This window comes from Cupressus sempervirens, chromosome 2, assembly GCF_028749045.1.
Source record: "Cupressus sempervirens isolate cs-2001-9-10 chromosome 2, ASM2874904v1, whole genome shotgun sequence".
NCBI classification, from domain to species: domain Eukaryota; kingdom Viridiplantae; phylum Streptophyta; class Pinopsida; order Cupressales; family Cupressaceae; genus Cupressus; species Cupressus sempervirens.
Window position 1 is genome coordinate 335,873,162 of NC_143119.1, and position 10,861 is coordinate 335,884,022.

At 34.3% G+C, this 10,861-nt stretch overlaps 1 pseudogene; it reads left to right on the top strand.

Annotated features, from left to right (window-relative positions):
• The first annotated feature begins 8,275 nt into the window (after positions 1-8,275).
• LOC149572493 (uncharacterized) lies at positions 8,276-9,190 on the top strand (annotated as a pseudogene).
• Positions 9,191-10,861: the final 1,671 nt, after the last annotated feature.

Consider the following 10,861-nt stretch of genomic DNA (forward strand, 5'->3'; position numbering starts at 1 on the left):
AATAAGGGTTTCAAAACTAAATTCATTCACCGATTGTTTTCAAGAAATGAAGAGAAAAAATTTCAATACAAGGGTTTCAATTTTCTAATTTACATATAGATGATTTCACAATGAAGGACAATAATATCACGAACAAGGGTTTCAAGATCAGTTCATAAATAGAGGTTTCTCAAATGAGGAATGATAAAATCGCATTCAAGGGTTTCAAATTCAATTCAATTTTGAAAATAGGTTCGCAAACATGGAGAAGGCAAAGAAATCAAGAATGAGCAACTACTGCACATACCCACAAGATCCTACCTAAATCTGATGCTAAAACAACAAACACACAAAACACGCAAGAATTTCCTTCCTTTCCAAAACCCTCTTCTTAGAAATTGGCTCCTCCAAACTTGTGTATGTAGAAATGAACTCCAATTTCCTAATAAAGAGTATTTCCCACAAATCAGGGCTTTGGTTGTGCAATCATATGAAAAGCCTTTATCCTTTATTATTTTAATTTCATGCACAAGCTTTATGCAATTTAATTAAAATAAACTTTATTAAATTAATGTTTTATCTCTCTTATTAAATCATGAGATGTTTTAAGTAATATATTTATTAATTTAACTGATAATATTATTTATTGTTTATTATTTAAATAAAACTCTTAAATAATAATTATTAAATTAAATTAATATAAATACGCCAAAATTAGAACTTTAATAAAATATTTAAATTTAATTCTTTTATTTAATTAATTTCTTGATTAATTAAATATTGAATTTTCTTTATAAAAATTCCATTAAATTAAATCATTAAATTATCTTTTAACTTGATTTGATTATAACTGAAAAAATCACACCAGACTCACAAAACTAAATACGACAACTCAACTGAAACAAAGAACATAATCAAACTTCAAGGTCAAAATCACGAATTCACGTCACTTGATAAATTCAAATGGGTAAAAACTCAGATACTTGTCCTACTTTCTAGGACAATTGGCTTAGGTTAGGATATGGACTCAAGAGTTATCTCCCCACTTATACCATTGAGATACTACAATAGGGTAGGCTCATCCTGGCAATTTAGGGAAGTTGGTACCCAGTACCTGCAATCTGCATTAAATCCACACATGTACATACTCATATATTATAAACTAACTAGGTAATAGCAGAGAGTGGTACATTGCGTAGATCTTGACTAGCAGATGATTACGACTCCGTCCCTCAACCACATTAGGAACATCAATCATAAAGTAAAACATACATGTACACCATACACATGCAAGTATGGGGTAAGTAACCATAGAAACCACATATAAATAATCCATCCAACTATCATCATGCAATAATCAAAATCAATGTATGAACATGCATATATCATCATAGAAATAATCATGAACACATGAAATGACCAAGTAACTCATCACATAAATCAAATGAGCATGAAATAAAATTTAATCAAATTCGGTAGCCAAGTACCGATGATCATAAAACATAATCATAAAATAGGCCTAATAGAATTCGACAATCCAACAGGAAAAGTCTACTAGGGTTAGGCATTATATCCACTCCTCCTAGACTTAGGTTTACTCTTGGAAGCCTACAAGAAAGATAAAACTAAACTACGAATAGGCATTATAGAATAAATAGTTTATTTTCTAGAGATTTATTTGGATTGACTAATAATATGATTAATAGGAGACTAGAGGTAGTTGAAATGCATCAAGGATACTAGATGGTAGTTCAACTCATGTGTTATTCTCATTGCAGATTCATGTTGGACCATTAATGCCAAAAAGATAGAGAAGAGAAGAACAATTGATATTTCCCAGTAGACATAGTTACCAAGCCATGCTATTGTGCTTTAGCAAAGGAGAAGAAATAAGTATAAGTATGATAGTAATAACCAAGCTCAATATACATTGAGCAATCCAATACTCGCCGAGAAGAGACATCACCAGGAAGATCAAGCTTAACCAAGCAGGAAGGTCACTGAGTGACAACAAAGTTATAAAGCCTTACAAAGGATACATAAATCTTTAAAATGACACAAGATCTTAAGAACAACAATCTCACTAAGCAAAAAACTACATTTACAAAGATCAAGAAAATGACTCGATAAGATTTATTGGTAAATGTGATTTGATTGTTTATGATTCCAACATAGAATGGAAGCCAATGAACTAAAAGGAAAGAAAATAATGGAACAACGGTGACTCTAGATCATTGATTTAGATCAAGTGTGATTTCTAGAACATTCCTAAACCCTAATGTGGTCAAGGATCATAGGAGGAAAAAGATACATATTTACAGACCTATAGGGAACAATTTATAGATTGATGTTGGTCTTATTCCTGCTAAAATATTATTGTTGTTGAAGATGTTTTCTATTAGAGGGTTATACTAGAAGTTCAAGGAGGAAGTTCTAATACAAACCAAAGATTCAAGTAGCATAAGGAAGGATTTGAGACATCCTTCATAGGAGGTGAATAGTTGAGAAGAAGAGTGATTTGATCAAGCAAAGTAAGTTGCAATTATATAGATCATTTTCATTGCTATTTTCTAATCAATTTAATAGTAAGATCTTTTCACAAGGTAGACCTAAAAATATTATTGTAAATATCTTAATAGAGTACACACTCAGTATAGTGTTGTAAAATCTTTGCAAAAGGTAGATCTTTATAGATTTGATTGTATTACTCCTAGTAGAGTAAGTCACTAGAAGTGATACCCCATTGTAGCCTTAATAAGGCAACCTCTTACTGCAGTAGTGATGGATTTGTGGGTACCATCCCCATAATAGTTTTCCCTCTAACTACCTTGGGTTTCTACGTGACCAAATCACCTTTTTATGTTTCATGTTGTTGATTTATGTTTACATGCATATGTCAAGATATATTAGCTATATTTACTTTCATATAAATATTGAAGTAATGTATGTGTATGTTTACGAAGTGGATAAAAATACAAAGGGGTAATCAAATTTGAAAAGGCATAAAATTTTTAGAGGATATTGATTTACACCTCTCCCGCTCCTCTTAGCATCCTTCCTTTCCTAATTAATCCAACATTTTGGTCTTCCGTAATTGGCTTCTAGTGTGACAATGGTTTCTAATTAAGTGGATTTCTAAGTTGTGACCATTGGTCTCCATAAGTGATTTCTAGTTTGGTTTCCCTTAAAGAAAATAGTATCGATCTCATTGTTGTACTCATAAGTGCTTGTATTGGTCTCATATTGATGCTTAAATGGTCCAAGCTATTTAGAATGATGGTTTAATGACATCCACATTACTGGTAATGGAGATAAATAAGGCTTCAATCATGAGATGTTTGTTTCTAAGTAGATTATTTTCCTTGCAGTCCAATTACTTATTGTTCAACTTTTGTGGATGATTGTTTCTCCTACTAGTCTATGTAATGCATTACTAGTTGATCTTGATAGCAGCTACAATCTATAGAATTATAGAACTCTATTCTACCAAAGTGTATCCTCTCCTAAACCTACCCAAATTGGTGGCCAACCTATAGAGACTAGCATTGAGCTTCTAATTCATTTACTCCACAAAATATAGAAAAACAATTATTATTCATTATTAAAAAAATACATAATCTTAATGCACAATATATATATATATATATATATATATATATATATATATATCCAATGCTCGATATGGCAAAGATCCTTAGAGGTAATTTATATTCTTTTCAATTAAATTTTATTTAATTAGTCAATAGGCTTTTAGTTGAAGGCTTGCCTTTGTACTTTTATGTCCAAAAACTTATCTTACATTATAAAACTACTCCACTAGAAACAAGTTTTCCCAAAGTGCCAAACCTCTTAAGAGCACTTGACAAATCTCGTTATGACAGAAATGCACCGGATTTGAAATTTTGTTTTATATATTAACTAAATAAAAAATCAAAAAACTTGATTCTATGCATTTTTAATTAATTAATAAATAAAAATAAAACATCAAATCTGATACATATATTCTGCTAAATAGACATCGCCCTTTGCACACCCAGCTACCAGCCACCAGCTACCATGACACCTCAACATAACCATTCAAAACACTGCAAAGAACAAGAAAAATACATAGCCCTATTATGAAAATGGGCATGTAGGCCAGACACTACCTCCTCCTATCGCTTGTCCTTGAATCCCCATTTCGCCAGCATCTCTTCAAGGGTCTCGCTCAGCATAACCCCACCCACAATCTCGGTCCCAAACTTGGGCATGTGCTTCATCTTCGTGGCTCTGGAGAAAAAAATTCACTTCCAATTTTATTGCAAGCTGCACCTCCTATGTGCTCTCAACAAACTAGATCGCTCACTAGTTGTGGCCAAAAATGCAAAAACCATCCAGTTCAAAAGCTCCGATGCCTCTAGATAGTTCTACAACACACCACCCGGAATCATGAAGATAGTGTACATTATGTGAGAAAATATTAAAAAAAAATTCAATCACAAAAAACAACCTAACCCTAAGATTTGCTCGGGAACAACTATTATTGAGTGATAAATTTTGCTCGGTAACCAAAAAAAAAGGTAGTAGGAGAGGTTATCGAGTGAACTCGGTAAACACACAACTTAGTAACCAAAGGATATCGAGTGAGCTCGGTAAATGAAGAGCTCACAACTTGGTAACCAAAGAGGGTGTGATTACCAAGTGAACTCGGTAGGCAAAGCGATTACCGAGTGAACTTGGTAGCCACAAGAGAGTGGAGCTCGGTAGATGAAGACACCGAGTGAACTCGGTAGACACTGTAGAGAGGAGCTTGGTAGATGAAGGCACTGATTGAACTCGGTAATGACTATAAAATTAAAACTCAAGCTAAAGAGCAAACCGAGTGACAAACTTCCAGGGTGAATGATTTCACCATTAAAACCAGAAACTCAAAGCTTGAAACTTCCAAATAAACTTTCCAAAATGCAATGAATAGAAGAAGGAAAATAATGGATTCAAGTATGCCTGCTTACTTTCTATTCAAATATAATTCAAACTATTAGAAATCTGGGAGCATTCGGCTTCAACCAGAAAACCCTAAAAATAACCCTAAAATTTTAAAACTTAAAAAACTTTAGGCTTCAAACTTTAAACATTAAACGTGTAGCTCTAATGGCTGCATACAAAAATGCCTGGAGCAATCACTGCTTCAATAGGAAAAATGAAAAAAAATAAGCTATAAACTTACAGAATGACACAAAGGAGCATGTGCTACTACAGGCATGAATAACACTTCCTCCTGTCTCTGCACCAATGGATCTACTGATCACTTTTCCTTCTTTCTTCTCTGCAATTTCTGATCTCTTTCTCTTTCTTAACTAACTGATCAAAATGAATGATAAAACATTCCTTTTGTCTTCAGCAAAATTATTTTCCCTCTCATTTTCGATTTCAAAATCTCACCTACCCGTAATAGATTTTTTGAACGTTCAGGGTGGTAGGTGGGCATTTGGCTCTAGGGAGAAACAACCAACCACAATTAATATTCCAACACTCCCCCTTTATCCCAAGCCAAACAAATAAGGATCACTACTGATCCAAATAAACTACACCAAGACACTCTCTTAGGTGTACAAAACTTTCAATGTCTAATGGCTTGGTAAAAATTTTTGCTAGCTATTGTTCAAACTTGCAATATTCAATTTTGATATCCCCATTCTCCACCAACTCTCTGATAAAGTGATATCTGATCTCTATGTGTTTGCTTCTCCCATTGAAGACTGGATTCTTAGACAAAGCAATATATGAGATGTTGTCACAATAAATTGTGGTTCCATCTCCTTGCCTTTCATTCAAATCTGTCAAGATCCTCCTTAGCCAAATAGCTTGACATGCTGCTCCATTTTCTGCTATGTATTCAGCCTCTGCTTCACATCCATTTGAAATACCTTCCACTTGTGTTGAGCTGCAATTGCTATGACAACACGCACGGTTTCCATTCTTGCAACAGGGGAATAGGTCTCATCATAATCTCTTCCATACTACTATTTTTAGCCCTTGACTACTAGCCTTGCCTTATGCCTATCAATATTGCCTTCAACATTGCATTTGGTCTTGTAGACCCATTTCACTCCAATCACTTGCTTCTTGGGAAGAAAATCAGTTAGCTCCCATGTCTCATTCCTTTCTATGGCATCTATTTCCTCATCCATGGCCTTACACCATTTCTTCTCCTTAATAGCTTCTTCAAAATATATTGGATCACTATGAGAAAATAATGCAAAATTAACACTCTCATCATAATATTCATACCTTTCATCTTGGTATATCTCCCTAAGACTCTTGGTCTTTCTTGGTAACAGGGAGGAGAGTGTGCGATTAGAATCTTTGCTACTATTGCTTGGCCCTGACACTTTGTCATGCCTAGAGGAGCTCGGTAATGACTGAGGCTGCTTGCCTTTCCTTCTATCTATTCCTTCTTCTTGATGTTCATCAGCATCCTCTTCACTCATGATTGGCACTTTACTTGAAGTGCTTGGTGATTCATCAATTGAACCATACCAAGACTGATTTGCAAGAAATTCCACATCTCTTGAAAGCATCATCTTGTTATTCAGTGGGTCATACAATTTGTATGCCTTTGATTCTGGACTGTACCCTGTGAAAATGCATTTCACACCTTTGTTATCAAATTTTTTCCTTTGCTCTTTATGCACATGTGCATATGCAACACATCCAAATACCCTTAAGTGTTAAACTGTCCATCTTCTTCGTGACCATGCTTCCATTGGAATTCTGTCACGAACTGCCTTTGTGGGACACCTATTGATTAGGTAAACTGTTGTTGCCACAGCCTCTCCCCAAAATTTAGTTGTGAGACCTTTCTCTTTCATCATGCTCCTTTCCATTTCAACAATGGTCCTATTCTTTCTTTCAGCCACTCCATTCTACTGTGGTGTATAGCTAGTTGTGAGCTCTTTCTTTATGCCATGTTTCCTGCAAAAATTTACAAAAGAATTGGAGGTATACTCCCCTCCTCTATCTGATCTGAGGACCTTGATGTAATGTCCACATTCTCTTTCAGCCTGGGCTTTAAATTCTACAAATTTATCAAATGCTTCAGATTTATTCTTTAAAAAATACACCCATGTCCTACGATTGAAATCATCTATGAGTACCATTTTCCATTTTCCATTTAATGAGTACCATTCATTATAATAAATTCATCCACCTAAATGCAGGGATAAAGCCAACCCATGAAAAGTGGGTGAATTCCTCGGTCGTTTCTGAGCTAGAATGGCTTAAATATCACACACTAAGTTTAATTCTCAGATCAAAAGTGTTAAATAGTCAAAGTTGACTTTTTTTCTGAAACTTAATTCTTCCCTTAGTGTGTAATATTTTAGCTAGACATCATCCTAACTCATAAGGGCCCGTTTGATGAGTGGAATAGGGATACGTATTCCAAAAATTTTGAATTCCTTGTTTGGATGCACCAAAATGAGATTGGAATACGAAGTAAAAATGGAATATGTATTCCATTTTTGGCCCAAAAATGAGGTTTTGCAATTCCACCAAAATAGGTATTATTGGAATATGTATTCCTATTCTATTTTAAAAAATTTTAGAAAACATAAATTTTTGGGTCCGCAAATTTTTATCAAATATTGGCTGAACCAAACAGAGAACAGGAATGCATTCTATTTCGAAATACATATTCCTATTCCGCTCACCAAACGAACCCTAAGTTTTTCGTTTTGCAATTTGATTTCCTTTGCATAATTTTTGTGAGATTTTGACATTGGTAGTGCTTTAAACTTGAGGATGTCAATTGCTTTGGTGTTTTCTCGACCCACAGTACACATAGTTTGCTTTAATCTGCAGTTGTGAATAATATTCCTGCACTAAGAGCTTTAATAGCCATCGACAATAATTAGTGATGAATCATGTTACATTTCAGTATACAACTTTGCAACATGTAACCTTTTGGTTCATAGAACAGGCGTCCATGGTGTATTATTCTACAACATTTCCTCACTCCCATGCCCATCTGTTCTACTCGTTAGGGCCTCTATATTTGCAACTAGAGGTAATCCAATCTGAGATTAATGTTAAACCTTAGACAAAGAAAATTCTGACCACAACCATGTTCCCAATTCCTATGCTCAATTAGGCACAAGGATTTACAGATGTCTGTTAGCAAAAAATAGTTTCAACTAAAATCTTCTTGGTAAATTCAAAAATTATTTAATTAGTTGTTGCTCTTTATGAGCTACTGTCAGGAAAATAACATAGCTGCACTGCATGTGCAAACTAACATCTCTCTCATATTTAAATAACAGATGACAGGCGAATTAGCAACTTATTGATGGATAGATCACATTTCATGCACTCACGATACGGCACAAGTTCATTTTTGGGGGATTCCATTGACTTCAAGCTTGGCTATGGAAAAGGATGTTGGCCAAGGGTCAAGTCAGGTGACCAATCACCATTTGATGGACAAGTAATGGGAAGCTCCCTCTCTCGTTACAACACAGACAAGTTGCTTTTGTATCTACAGAGTTCCAATAAGGGTGTACCTGGCGGTGCTATTAATCAGGGCATTCCTCAGTACCTGCAAAGCACTGGGGGACATGTGAGTCAAGCTCTGACACTCTCATCATCTTCCTTCGGTGAAGATCTTGTAGGGTTAGGTGTAGCATCAGCTACTTTATCAGGAGTCTCTGACTCTGGGTGTGCTCTCTCTCTTCTGTCATCGAACTCCTGGACCTCAAGGGGGGCTCCAAGTTCAGCCTCATTTGATCACATTACCCCAAGGAGTGTTGTTGTTACAATGGATTAGCTTATACAAGAAACCACTCAGCCTCTCATGGTGCACCAGCAAGCAGCACAGCGCAACTTTGGTCTTGTCTCGCCAGACAAATTGCTAACTAATAGCTCCCAGTCCTCCACAAGTGGCTTTCTTGTAAGTTTAGATAAAGAGAACCAAGGAGAGCAACTAGGTGGTATTGGAAACTATGAAGGACACATGTTCGGGTTGTTGCAGGGAAATAATTTTAGAGGTTCCCATCCAACAACTTCCCAAGATATTGAATGCACCATGGACTTGATGCACAGGACTTCACAGGCACAAAGTAGTAATTCACATGGTCAAGCTATTATGATGCATCATGATGGTAGGCAGTTTACAGACTCACAGCTGTTGAGGTCATTTGAATCCTCTATTTATGACACTAACCAAATGCTTTAGCTTTCATTATGTTTATTGTATGGGCGTCATTGTTTCGCTTTCAAGAATCTTGAAGCTAAACTGTTTAAGCTTCATTATGGAACTGTTGAAGGCTTTTGGTTGTAAAAATAGATTTCGTTCAATTTTTATTATTAGGTTGTTTGTTATGCTAGTTATCATGTTTATTCATGTTTTGTCTTATAGCTTTCTTCATCTTTCCTTGCCAGTAGCTGAATTTGTTTGCTAGATTTGTAAAAATAGGTGCATGCTTATATTGGTCTATTAATTTTTAAGAGGCAATGCACTCATTACACTTTTAATCACCGCTTTTAAGATTGTACTGATTGAACACATGGCTATTTAGAAAGCTGACCGAAAATATGGTTGAAAAGAATAAAAATTTGAAATAACTCCTTTCCAACATCTCATTTCCTAATTAAAAAATATGCAGTACTGTTCATGAAATTGAAATTAATAGCTTTATGCTAACTGGAACTAAACACTGGATAAAATTGAAATTAGAATATTCATTACTAGCAAATGTTGTGCTCGGGGTATTAGAAGAGGCACATAAACAAAGGTAAACTCGGCATCCTAAAAAAAGAATCATATATATCTTCTAGCAACTGCCTTGAAACAGTCTATTTGTACGTTAGTTTTTCGATGGTTTTGAGCATTATGGACATTTGAATCGTCTATTTTAATAGACCACATAATCTAGCTTTCTTCATGTTTCATCATATAGGTATTATTGACAGGTCCTAAAATGGAAACTACTCAAACCTTGTTATGAAATTACTGAAATGGAACTGTTTAAGCCGTGAAAATTTGCACTAAGAGAGTGATGTGCCTTTCGATTATTTCCACTTTTATGTTACTCTGGTAATTATCTTTAATTAGAGTCTGTTGTTATATAGCTTAAAACCTATTTATCTTTTTAAAATCATTATTATTCCTCTATTGTTGTCTTCTTCAATTTTCTTTGCAAGGATTTTGAATATGTTAACTGGGTTTGCTGGCTTCTACTTATATCCATATCATCGGAGAATTATATCATTATGAATGTATAGGTTATGAAGTTGTATTGATGGGAATCAAAATATCATTCATGTCATTCAATCTTTGACATTGTTGAGGCTTTCAATGTCAGATCATGGCATCATCAACCATTTTAATAATATTGATAGTGTCCGTCAGTGTTATTATGATCAAACCTTATCAGTCAATTTCAATCTTGTAGCATTTAAAATGTCGGTTAAATGTTACATATCAATTAATTCATGTCATGTGTCCTTGGCATGTTATCAATTTTGATCTATCAATTAATTTGACCATGGCTTTGGTCTACATTTTCATCATCTCATTCGATATCCATCATCGTCACATTTTCATCAAAGGATACAATCGCATTCATTTAATCAATTTGGCCAATCATCTGCTAATTTTCTCTATAGGATTAAATAACCCATAATTTAATCTTATTCTTTCTAATTATTCTTCCTAATTATCATCCTCAATTAATTAATTTTATTAATTAATTAGTTTATCATCGTCAATTAATTAATTTTATTAATTAATTGATTCATTACTTGCAAACCATGGAAATTCTTAATTCCTAAGTTCCATTTTTCATCATTAAATCCATTTTCTGCTAATTCTTATTTTTTGGAATAAGAGGATTTTTAATTCAAA